The sequence below is a fragment of the Cryptomeria japonica genome, chromosome 10 (assembly GCF_030272615.1).
Source record: "Cryptomeria japonica chromosome 10, Sugi_1.0, whole genome shotgun sequence".
NCBI lineage: Eukaryota > Viridiplantae > Streptophyta > Pinopsida > Cupressales > Cupressaceae > Cryptomeria > Cryptomeria japonica.
The window spans coordinates 855,008,716-855,022,575 of NC_081414.1; positions in this window are offsets into that span (position 1 = coordinate 855,008,716).

The following is a 13,860-nucleotide window of genomic DNA, read 5'->3' on the forward strand; positions in this document are numbered from 1 at the left end:
CACATATAACATAATCTCAGAAGAAGCAGTTGGTAAACTCAAACTTGACATAATCCCACACACACATCCTTATAGAGTCACATGGTTGAATAGGGAGCAGCATGTCCTTGTAAATGAACAAACATGGGTAGAATTCACCATAGGAGGGTATCAAGATAAGATCCTATGTGACATTCTTCCAATGGATGCTTGCCATCTACTTCTTGGTAGACCTTGGCAATTTGATAGGAAAGCCATCCACAATGGGGAAAAGAACTCCTACTCATTTCAAAAGAATGGAGTTACATACAAAATTTAGTCCATAAATGATGAGAAAGAGGCCAGCAAGTCAGCAAATCAGAATGTCTTAATTGTGAGTGAGAAAGAGTTCATAAGTACATTTGAAGAAGGTGAAGGAGTGGGATTTGCACTCATAGTGAAACCCAAGGAAGAAAAGATAGCAAAGAAAGTTGAGATACCATATGAGGTGCAGCAGATCCTTGATAACTTCAAAGCAATAATCAATGATGGTACACCTACAACCTTACCACCTCCTAGAACCATAAGCCATCAGATTGATTTCATACCTGGAGCCTCTTTACCCAATAAGGCAGCCTATAAGATGACCCCTAAACAAAATGAAGAAGTAGCAAGACAAATACAAGAACTCTTAGACCAAGGGCTGATTAGGAAAATTATTAGTCCTTGTGCAGTACCTACAGTGTTGGCACCTAAGAAGGGTGGAACATGGAGACTTTGCACAGATTCTAGAGCCATAAACAAGATCACCATCAAATATAGATTTCCCATACCCGGGATAGAGGATTTGATGGATTCCTTGGTGGGTGCACATTATTTCAATAAGATTGACTTGAAGAGTGGTTACCATCAGATAAGAATCAAAATAGGGTGATGAATGGAAGACAGCTTTCAAAACGAATGAGGGTCTCTATGAGTGGCTTGTTATACCATTTGGACTCTCTAATCCTCCCAGCACATTCATGAGACTCATGAATGAAGTTTTACATGATTTCATTGGCAAGTTTGTTGTTGTGTATTTAGATGATATTCTTATTTTCAGTAAAACTAAGGAAGAGCATCTGAATCATTTAGCTATTATTTTGAGAAAGTTATCTGATGAACAGCTAACCATTAATCTAGAAAAGTGTGATTTCTTGAAGCAAGAATTGGTCTATCTTGGTTTTTTTGTATCAGGAGGCAATTTGAAAATGGATCAATCTAAAGTTGTAGCAATAACCAGTTGACCAACTCCTAAAACAGCCAATGATGTCAGAAGCTTTCATGGTTTAGCACTATTTTACATGAAATTCATCAAGGGATTCAATGAGATTTGTGCCCCTATGTTAGATACAATCAAAGGGGGTGTAAAGGTAAAGTTTCAGTGGACAAATGCAGACAATAAAGGGTTTGAATTATTGAAAACCAAAGTAGCTTCTCAACCAGTGCTCATTTTACCTAGTTTTGATAAACTTTTTACTATTGAATGTGATGCTAGCCATATTGTTGTAGGAGTTGTTTTAAGTCAGGACAATAGACCAGTTGCATTCTTTAGTGAGAAGTTAAATGATGCCAAGAAAAAGTATTCTTCCTATGATTTATAACTTTATGCATTAGTACAGGCACTTAGGAAATGGAGACGTTATCTTCTTCCTAAAGGGTTTGTTGCATACACGGATAATCAAGCATTAAGTTTCTTGAACTCACAGGATAAATTGAATCATAGGCATGTTAAATAGGTAGAGTACTTGCAAGCTTACACTTTTACTCTTAAGCATAAGAAGGGTCAGTTGAATAAAGTAGCAGATGCTTTGAGTAGGAGGTTGTTAACTATTCATGAAATTCAAGTACAGAGCATTGGTATTGATAATTTTAAAGATATGTATCCTATTGATGATGATTTTGCTGAAGCTTATAAAGTTTGTCAAGATTTTGAGAATAATTTCCATGGTGCATATGTTGATTTCACTTTGCAGGATGGTTTGTTATTCAGGGGTGGATAGTTATGTGTTCCAAAGGGTTCTATGAGAGAGAACCTCATTCAGGAGAAGCACAATGGGTGCTTAAGTGGACATTTTCATCTCAACAAGAACTTAGAGTTGGTTCAAAGATTTTACTATTGGCCCAATATGGAGAGAGACATTAGGAGGTATGTTGAGCAGTGTTTGGTATGCCAGAAAGAAAAAGGTAATTCCTCCAATGCTGATTTATATCAGCCTCTTCCCATTCCACATAGGCCTTGGGATTGCATTAGCATGGATTTTGTGGTAGGATTACCTAATACTCAAGCAGGATTTGATAGCATCTTTGTAGTAGTTGACAGATTTAGCAAAATGGCTCATTTTATTCCTTGTAAGACAACACATGATGCAAGTCATATTGCTTACTTTTTTTTCAAAGAAGTTTTTAGAATACATGGTTTGCCTACTAGCATTGTTTCAGATAGAGATGTGAAATTTCTTGGTCATTTCTGGAAAACATTGTGGAAGAGACTAGGTACTAATCTCTATTTTGGTTTAGCTTATCATCCACAAACTGATGGCCAAACTAAGGTTGTGAACAGGTCTCTTGGAAACTTGCTTAGGTGTTTGACAAAGGAATATGGACAAAGTTAGGATCAACTCATTCATCAAGCAGAATATGCCTACATTGATAGTGTCAACCGGTCTACAGGTAAAAGCCCTTTTGAAGTTGTTTATGGTATGCATCCAAGGGGTATAATGGAGTTGAGGGATATAACTAACTTTCAGCCTAAGAGTGGAACAGAAGATGACTTGGCTCAATCCATGAAGGAGGTTAATGAGCAAGTGAGAAAGGCTCTTCAAGATACCTCCCAAAAGTCAAGGCAAGAGTGGATGCTACAAAGAGAGATGTTCAGTTTTCTATAGGAGATTATGTGATGGTTAATTTGAACAAGGAAAGGATACAAAAAGGATTTCCAAGCAAACTTCAGATGAGGAGAATAGGCCCTTGCAAAATCTTGGCTAAGTATGGGTCTAATGCTTACAAAGTTGATTTGCCTACTGATATTTCTTTGTCTCCCATTTTTAATGTTGCAGATTTGATTGCTTTCAAGGGGCAGCCACCTGAGGAGATTCAAAGAGTTTCAGATGTTTCACAATCCCTTTCTGATCTTTCTTTACCTTCTCTCTCTATTCCTCAAACAGAACAGGTTCTAGACTCCAGGGCTCTCAAGAAGACAAGGAATCACACCTACATGGAGCACCTACTCAAATGGAAGGATAAGCCTATCTCAGAGGCCACATGGGTACCTGAAGCTGATTTTTAGAAGGTTGGAATACCTTCTTCTTTTCTGCCTCAAGGAGTCACATGACTTCTCTATCTTTGGGGAAGTATGGTGCGGGAGCACCAAGTTGAGTAAAAACTCACCTTTTTGAGTATTTCATGCTTTCATGTTTGTAATGTCTTGTGTTGGGTTTATGATGTTGCTTTAGGTTTTTATGTGTCTTTTCAAGTGGTTTTGATCTCATTTTGTGCTCAAGAGATCAATTTTTGCCTTTCAGGATGTGAGTTGACAATTTTGGGTTTTTAGGCCAAAAAGGGCAAAAATGTGTAAAATTGCCTAAAAGGTCTATAAATGCTTTCCAAAGCATTGAAACATGTTTGCTAAGTTTTTTTAAGAATTTCTTAGGTGTTTAGATAAGTTGATGAGGTTAGGTTGTCAAAAAGGCCTCTTGGAGCAACAATTGTTGTCATTTGGGCTTGAAAAGTTGTCATTTTTGGACATTTTTAGTATAATGAAGTTGTGGAAGCCTCATGTCCATATTGGGCTTGATAACTAACTTGAAGGACTATAAAATTTCCTCCCTTCTCCTTTAAAAATTTTGGTTATTGTATTGATTAAGTTTTCCATATATGAAAGATGAAATTCTGGCTTTTAATGTGTTTTTCTCTCTTTTAGAGCAACAGCCCATACTGTAGCACATTTGGTCCATACTGTACCTTTTGGGAAGTGTTCATATTGGTTTCCCAATGCTATTCAAGTTATCATTGTATTGGTTTTCCATTTTCAAGTTGATTAAACAAAATTCTTTCAGTTTGGTGTGCTCACTGCCCTGTCAAGGGTTTGGGGTTTCAAAATGCAGCAACTTGACTAATCCAGACCTGGGCTCCCACCAAATGGATTTTGTCAAGTTTTTTTATGCATGTACAGTGTATATATGTTTTGTTTTGATCCATAACTATGCTTGGAGGGTGGATTTGAGTGAATACTATGCCAGTATATATTACTCAGCTAGTATCATGAACAAGAACTCAAACTTTGCACCCAAAAATAATTTGAGTGAACAAATGTGTGAGACAGAGGTCTGAATATGTTCCCAAGGGTGTTGAGAGTCACCTTGGTTTGTTAGAGAAAGTTTTTTCCTATTAAACATTCTCAGTTTGATTGTATGACAATGAATTCACTATTTTTTTAATGACAGTATGTGCAAAAAGTACTTCAAGAGCCTATTCAAGCTTTGAAAACATGCCTCAAGTATTGCTATAGGAACTTCATAAGTGTTTGGAGATTTCTTAATGCCATGGAAGAGTTGGAAATGAACTTCTAACACCTTAGAATGCAGTTATAACAGTGAGGTTGCTATGACAGGGTTTTGTGACAGTCACTTACATGTTTAGTTTTCAGTTTGTATACCATGTGTTTGGACTAATGCCTGCAGGACAGTAATAAAGGAAGGCCCTACATGATATGGAAGAAGGTGTATTTCAGTTTGGAATCTTTTTTAGTGGAGTTGCAATGACTTCCCAATGTGGTTGGGTCTAAACCCTACCTAACCCTACTAAAATGCCCAAAATTGAGGACAGTCACTAAACCTTCTTCATGTAGCCTAAGGCCTGAAAAATATTGGAGTATAGACCTCATGAACATCATAAAAGACAAGTTTTGTGGTGGAGTTACCCATCATTGGGCTAGGTGAGCAAAAAAGTGACAATTAGCCCTCCACAGGCTACAAGCCTTTTTTACTGCAAAAATACACTTTTCAAGAACCCAATTTGTTGGGGTTTGGTAAAACTTGAAGAACCTTTAGAAAAATATCTAAGGACATTGAAGGACACCCTTCCAGCTTCTTGACAGTATGACAAAGACTTTTGGGGTTTGAACCTAGCAAAGGGGTTGAGTAAGAAGGGCTAAAATGATTAAATCACTACAAAATTGCACATGAACAAAGATAAAACTTTTACCTAACTTATTGGAACCTTTTGGAGGAGTTTTCCTTGACTTATAGCAGTAGATCTAAATGCCTAGAGAGCGGGGCATTGAGTTGGAGCATGTTCAAACAAGGAGGAGTGAAGTGAGTAAGGGTATGAGCCTACACAAAGGGTGGATGTTGGAGAAGTAATACTTGAGATGCTTAGTATCATAACCTTAAATTGATTTTGCAAACATACATAATAGTCACAAACAATTTTTTGGAAATCTATTGAACCATGAGACCCAATTAACCTTGTTGAGCACTTTTCTAGCAATCTCCCTATCACATGACCTACTATTTCCTATGACACTTGTTAATTGTATAGTTAACTATTTCTTCCACTATCAAATATGTTTGATAAACCCCTCCAAGTCCCCAACCTTAAGATTTTAACATCCACATAATGAATACTTGTGTATGCATATCCCATTCAACCATTTATATTAGAGTTAACTATTTCATTTATAACATAATAATCCTAACAGTAGGTGCTCACATAACATTAAACTACATTCTTGTTGTAGGGAACTATAAGTTATTATTTCTTTATTCCTTAAATGTTCCTTTTATAAAAATTAATAGGATGTGATAGTTTTAGTTCAAGGTTTATACCATCTTAAATTAGCATGGTGACTTATCATTGTTGAACATTTGGGATACTGAGAGGGGGAGGGGTGAATCAGTATACCTTTAAATGAATTAAAACCCTTAAACAACCATCCACATGACATAATTATATGTAGTAAATTAAAAAAAACTATAAAAGAAACACATGACAATTGACACTGGTATTTTTACATGGAAAATCGTAAGGGAAAAATCATGGAGAGGGTTAACTCCCAATATCTTATTACCGGTTGCAAAATATTACAATAGTTCTCATTGCATAGCTCATTGTCAGAGGGCTCATTGCCAGAGGGATTACTATCCAAAAATACATACAAAAATGAACTATTAAAATTGTATCTCAAACATGCTTAGAGTACAACTCCAATTAGGCTCAGTAAATAGATTCTACATACTTCATCGGCTCTTTTGGCACATATCACTACATAATGTTGCTACTGGTATATCTACATGCCTTTGCACCAAAACATCATACATACATATATACCTATCCATATTTGATTCAAGTTGGTTGCATATCCTTCATACCGCTACACTTTTACACATTACATGATTCATCTAGATAAGTTGACCAAAACATGATGCAAGAGAGTGTCCACTAGAATTCACACATTATGACCAATCCTTAGCCTTGTCCCAAAACTGCCAAAAAAAATGTGATCATTTGACAAAATGTGAACCCATGAGCTGATTGTCATGTTCCAAAGAAATAGGGTAACTGCCAAATAGAGATGTTAGACCATGTATCTTTTTGATTGTTCTATGCCAACATGAGAAAACTTGAATACAGGTTCTTTAGGCATCCTCAAGCTTACTAACAAAACCACAAGCCGATACAATTAACTACGAAGGAGTGTAGACCAAAATAAGCTTATGCAAATGTAGTCGAGCTTGTCGGACTAACCCAAAATTTGCCCAAGAGCTTTAAGCTCATGTTGCCCACAAGCATCAATGACAACATTCCAACATTCTCCCCCTTTGTCATTGATGGCAACATGCAAACAAAGGTTACCATATCTATCTCCTTATATCTCCCAAACAAAAACTCAAAAACCTATCTCCTTATGTCTCCCTATTTGAGATCAAAGAAAAAGGGCATATACAAGAGAAAAACTATAAGAGATGCTCTCCCTAAGTAAAATACAAAAAGATTTTATACAATCAAAATTTTGTGTACTTCTGCAGGCAAAAATATTTTCAATCAAATGTTGAGCCTTTGATCTTCTATGGATATGTTTTCCAAGCGTCCTTATTTCCTTCCCATACCTGGAAAGCATCATCAAGAAAATTGTTATGAATATCTAGTGTCTTTAACATGTTTTCCCCTTCTTCAACAATGATAAGGGCTAGATAAGAATGATCAATTTGTTGTTCCTTCAAAAGGGCATGAGAGACAAGAGACATGTCTTCATTAATTAAGTCACTAAGATGACCGAGAGGAAGAATGGTGTTTTCCCTTTGTTGTTGTAGCTCAAATAATCTTTTGTGCAACTCCTCTATGGTCGGTTTGGTGGAACCAGACAGATATTGCTCTAGATCAAAGTTATGATAGGCCGCATTGATTTGAGACTCAATAGAGTATATCTCTTGTTTTATGTTGTTAGTGGCCTTCAGCCATTGCAAACTATAGCGACATAGGACTTTGGCCTCTTTAAGCCATGCTTTACCTTTAGACATAAGCTCTAGAAACCTTTAGTGTCCAGTCACACACCATCCTTTAATCTCAGTTAACTTCTTTTCATTTTTTATTGCAATTTCCTTTGCCACAACATCTTTAAGATCAAAAGAATATGCTTTGAAAGAATTCATTATCAGTTTTATAATTTTTTTCACTAGAAAGAGAGGGATCAATATTGTTGTCAGGTGTAACATTGTGTAATGCTTGAATTGCTTCCTCAAGAATTTGCCCTTTCATTTTCTTTTCATCCAGCAGGTCCTTTCTAGCAAATGTAATAAATGCATCTCCAATCTGAAATTTGTGCATAGGATCCATTTTACTCAAATCAAAAAGTGCCTTAGAATGAGTGACAAGTTGAAATCTTAACTGCATGTTCAACAAGTTGTCTAGAGGATCTTCATCATTACCCGAGGAAGTATTGGCTTCCATCACTTTCTTTTCTTTTCTTTCCTCATTCTATTTCTTTTCTTTATCATTTTAAACCTTCTCACTTTTAGCTTCTACTTTTTCTTCTTTGTCTTTTTGCTTTTCTTCATCCTACTTTTCAACTTCAGTTTCTTTCTTATCATTGTCCTTTTGTTCCTTTCTTTCAAAAACATCTCGTTTAGAAATATCATAACCAACTGTTCTATCAATTTGCTCATCATTGGTTATTGCTTCTATGATTTGTAGAGAAGGAAGGGGTGTCTCATCTATAACATTGTCATCAACTACAAGAGTCTCATGCTACATAGGGGCATTATCTTCCTTATGAAACAACATTCCAAGTTTATATGTGATGCTCAGCAAAAAGGATTAGAAAATCTGTTTGATGGCAACACACACAAGAGCACAAGAAACAAACATTAGTGTTAGCAACAAAAGATTATCCTAAATAGGCATATCAAGAGAGATATTAAGCATGAAATAGAAAGCATATAAGCATAGAATAAAATAGCTAATCAAGATGCTCATAGTTGCTCCTCCCTTGTTCCTCTCCTCTCCAAGTCCCAAATGAGTGTAGCTCTCAGCTTTTAGCACTAGCCATGGATGCCATATGGAGATTCAAGATGGTTGAATATGATAAGCAAATGCTATGCAAGTGTAGATAGTGATGCTATGAGAAAGCTCTATGCTAATGCCAGTATAACAACAATACTCTAATGCTTCCTCTTTTGCTTGAGGAGAAGGGTTCTATTTATAGAAGAAATGGGGAAATGAAGGGTTAAGATTGAGCAATCTTAACAAGGGTTAGGATTGAAAGATATTCAATCCATGTGAGACTTTCAACCCAATCCCATGTTGACAAGTGGCACCATGAGGAGGCTTGAGAGGAGAGATAAGGAGCATTAAATGCTTGAGGGGACATGATGGTTACCCTAGTCAAAGAAATAAATGCTTTGAAGAGACACATGGGTTACATGAGGGTTAAGTTAGGGGTCAAAGTCTTTAACCATGGGTGCAAGTGGAATTAACCATTAATGGCCATGTAAGAGCCATAAGTGGTTTGGAAGACTTTAGAGGTTAATTTGTTGAACACACAAAGCATTAATTGCTTTTCAAAGACTTTGGAGTCTTTGAGAAGTGACTCCAATTTGCTTAGGAATGTGACAATATTTAGGGGATGGATTAAGTTAATTAGGAAAGGTTTAGAAGAATCTAGAAGGGGTTTAGGCATGCAAGTGGATTTTGTAGGAAAATGCAAGTGGGAGGAATTTTGGTATTTTCAATTAAAATAAAATCATTTATTTCAATTAAATGGTGTAAGTTGCATTTGGATAAATATTTAAATAAATATTAATTTATTTAAATGAGAAAAAGAAGATAAAACATTAAATGCTTGAAGACTTTGAGGGAAACCATTAAAGGCTTAAGAAGACTCTAGAAGGAAGCCATTAAGTTTGAAGACTTTAAGGGAAACCATTAAAGGCTTAAGAAGACTTTAAGGGAAGCCATTAAGTTTGAAGACTTTAAGGGAAACCATTAAAGGCTTAAAAAGACTCTAGAAATAAGCCATTAAGTTTGAAGACTTTAAGGGAAACCATTAAAAGTTTCAAGTGGGTGAGGATAAATAGGATTTTAAATAAATAATTTATTTAAAATAGTTGTGCAACTTGCATTTGTAGGAAAATGCAAGTGGGTGGAGGATAAAGGTGATTTAAATAAATGATTTATTTAAAATAGTTGTGCAACTTGCATTTGTAGGAAAATGCAAGTGGGTGAAGGATAAAGGTGATTTAAATAAATAATTTATTTAAAATAGTTGTGCAACTTGCATTTGTAAGAAAATACAAGTGGGTGAAGGATAAAGGTGAATTAAATAAATGTTAATTTATTTAATGTGAGAGGTGGGATTTTGGGGGATTTTAAATAAATATTAATTTATTTAAATGTGAGAGAAGATTTAATTAAACAAATATGATTTATTTATTTAATTAATAGTCTGAATTTGGTTAAGTGAATTAAATCAAATAAATTGAATAATTTATTTAATTAATAGGAGAAGAGGGTTAAGATGAATTAATTAAATATATTAATTTAATTAATTATTAATTGATGGTTAAATAATCAAATAAATACTAAATATTCATTTAATTAAGTGGACAGATTTATGTGACTACAATATGCCATATCCTATAAGGCCTCAACTGAATCCTTTTGTAGCTTCTCAAATACTTCCTTGTCTCTCCCCATTAGAAAGTCTTCCCTTCTTTTTTATCTAAACTCATTTGAGTAGAATTACTTTAATATTGTCTTGTTTGGTTCAGACAATCCTGCACCTATAGCTCGTAGAGCATGCTGCTTGATCTTGTTGACACATTAATTGCATCTTGTCTTAGCTTTGACAATACACTCCATAAATCATTAGGAATGTCATTTTTGAATTTTTTCTTGTATGCCTCTAAATCAATGATATATTTTACAAATGCTTTGACGATTGTTGCTTTGTCTTCCTCATCAACTATTCCATACAATTAACCAACCTCCTTTAATTTATCATTTGTCGCCATGTAGCTGAGTAGAGTGTCCAACTTCAAAGGCTTCTTCCTTTTAACCTTATTCTCCTTTTGTTTTGCCTTCCTTTCTCGAAGTATATATTTTTCCTTTTCAGATTCAATATCTTCTTCTTCTAAAGATTCTACTAGATTCACTTGCTTGCCCTTTTGAGCCTCAAATTATTCCTTTCTTTCAGACTCAATCTCCATTTTTATTCTTCTTCTTCTTTTGATTTCTCTTCTTCCCTTATAGAGCTTTCCTTCAATGGATTTTTCTTTCACTCTCCTTAGAGTAGAGGAAGTGGTTGCTCCTTTCTTCCTTTTTTTTGGCTAATCTTTAGATGTTGGAGGATTATTTTTTTCTATCTAAGTCATCTTCTTCTTCTTCTCAGGGGTAGATGGAATGGTTCCAGAGGTTGCAGGTGTAGCTAGAGAGGAGGAGATTCTAGTTCTCCTTGAGCTTGTTGCAAGACCTGCTCCTTGTCTCCTCTGATCAATATCTTCCTAGGAAAGGCCAATGGCTCTAGCCATTTCGTCAACCTTCTTTTGAATCTTCTTCTCAATGATAGGATTCGTTTGATCATCATGCACTATTTTGGATTTTTCTTCATAAGTGTCATGCCTTTCTTGAGTTTCATCATTAGGGTTGTTTAAAAGTACTTTAGTTGGGCCAATCACTTCTTCCTCTGATACTTCATAGCTGAGAGTCGATATCTATTTGGTTCTAGGCTCTACCACCTCCATGATACATTCATCTGTGGTTATCAGAAATGTGATGCCATTGTGATATTTGTCAACAAGGTTTTTGGGTACTCTTTCTCTCTTCTACATCCACTATTGAAAAAAAGCAAAGAAGGTAATAAAAGCTTCATTTTCCACTATCAAATCCTTAAATTTGTTCATATACTCATGTATTTGATGTGCCACTGGTCTTCTAGGAGTCCAACCTACATTGTTATAGCCGAGAAGTTCACCCAAAAAATAGAATAATGTGCACAAAGCTAATGTGCCATACCAAAAATCATGTTTCTTCTCTTTTGACTGCTTTATATTCTCCAAAAATTGATGCCTCAACTATTCACACAAATCATGGATTGCATTCTTTGTCACCATCTCATAGGCTACATTGATATTCGTTGTTGATATAGATTTTTCTCTGTTGGTGAAGTAAATTTTGTTTCCAAACAATAATGATGCATACTTCACAGAAGGATTAGTAATTGTGCTAACCGACATAGCTCTTCCATCTAGAGTAGCACCAATTAGGTTCGCTACAAGAGTATTCTTTACTAACCTCATTACTGGAACTAATCAAGTAGACCATAATCCAGTAATCCGTTTAATCACTTCCATAGTGATTTTGTAAGGTCGGTCTAACCACACATAGTCATCATGAAATCTACTAATAGCCATGCACACCCATTTCTCATCATAACAGAAAGAGAAAAATTGATTTCAAACATACAACTTATTTTCTATCAGGGCATTGTATTCAAGCTTCAGTTCATGGTTGTCATCAGTCAATTCTTTATCCCACATGTCAGAGAGGTTCCCATGATTGTACTCTTCCATTTTAACATACTTGTACGTTGTAACATCTTTAGTTAGCAAAACTCCATACGAAATAGTTGACAACACACCCATCGGATCATCTTTGGTTAATTTTTTAGGGTATCATTTAAACTTAGGACAGGGCTTAGAATTGATAACAACAACATTTGGTGTCTCCATTGAAAATAAACTTAGTTGCAAAGACTAGGATTTAGAAAACTACGGCATAGAATTACCCTTTTGCACTTCATCTAAAACTTTTGCACTTGCCCTCCTTATTCTCTTTGATCTTCGAATGAATGAAATGACTTAAGAAAATCCCTATTAAAAGCTCATCTGAATTACCAGCACACACAATCAATGTTTTGTGAAAAAGCTGCTAATGGGTCTATCTAACATAGTCACCAAATAAAGTACCGCATTTCACTATTTCTTACCACAATCTTCACCAAAAGGTGAATTCCATCATTCTACACATTATATCTTCATGTTGTGATAACAACATCACATTCTTCAGTAGGGGATAATGATCTTCCATTTAACTCCCCCTGAGTCGAAGTTGTTAACTTGATTTCCAGAGGAACTTTTTGCACCAGACTTTGGTGCAGCTACATCTTCCTTCTTTTTCCAAATATTTTCCATCTCCCTTTCTGTTGGCATTTTTGATGATTATGTTGTGATTGTCATTGATGGAGACACACTTGCTATGGGATCACTTTTTGTATGTATGAGTTAAAGCTCAACCGGTATTTGTTCCAACCGGTATGATGTATTATAGTCTTTAGACTATCAGTGTTTTGCAGAAAGTGTTTACCGATCCGAAGCGGTATGAAGACCCCAAGCGGCTCGAGGATCCCAAGCGGCTCGAAGGAACGAAGTGGCACAACTCATATTTCCCAGTCTTCATTTTAACAAACCAACAATCGGTATTTTGCTTAAATTGGTATTTTGTATGAACTGGTAATACTCTATGATGAGTTACCAACTGGCATTTTGTGATGAGTTACCATCCACCGATTGTTTGGCGGTGCCGACACTTTAACGGTGCTTTCTGTGTCATGCTACAGAATATGTCTACATGCATTGAACCTAGGAAATTGTATTGTAATCCTATTGGACCGACATGAAATCAAATTCCTTCATAAGGACATCATGTCTAGGGTTTTAGGTTGTTGCTAGGGTTCAAGGTGGTTGAAGAGTTTTTTTTGTAAGTGAGAACATAGAAGAGAAGTTCAGGTCTGTGAGAGAAAGTAGAGTGTGAATGTGTTGAAGATTGAAGTTGTAGCGTCCTAAAATTGCGACACTTGCAATTTCGACTGCATTTCGGTCTTCACGATGGCGACGCAACACGCAACCTGAATGGAGACCCCAAAACTTGCTCACGACACTGAAAACTGCATTTTTCAAGCACCATTGGCCTGAACCTCCTTGCACCCCGCTGTCCCGGAGGTGGGACCAGAGCGCCCAGCGCCCTGGTCCCTGGGTCCTATTTTGGGCCCGGTTTCCTAAGTGATATCGGGTCTTTTTTATTGCAATTTGGAAATATACTTCCCTGGTCGGCCTAAGGTCGGGAAAATCAGTCTATCAGCCCTAATTGTCAAGTATATAAACTACATTTTTCTCTCTCATTTGATATGAGGAGGATATGTGTACAAAGCGTGGAAATTATACTCAGGCATTCAAGCATTCAAGCATTCAAGCATTCCTTCCAAGTCTCCATTCAAGGCTAAGTGTTGCATTCAAGTCAAGGATTCAACCATTGAAGAGGAGATCACTTATTACATACTACATGCTACAACATACAACATACAACATC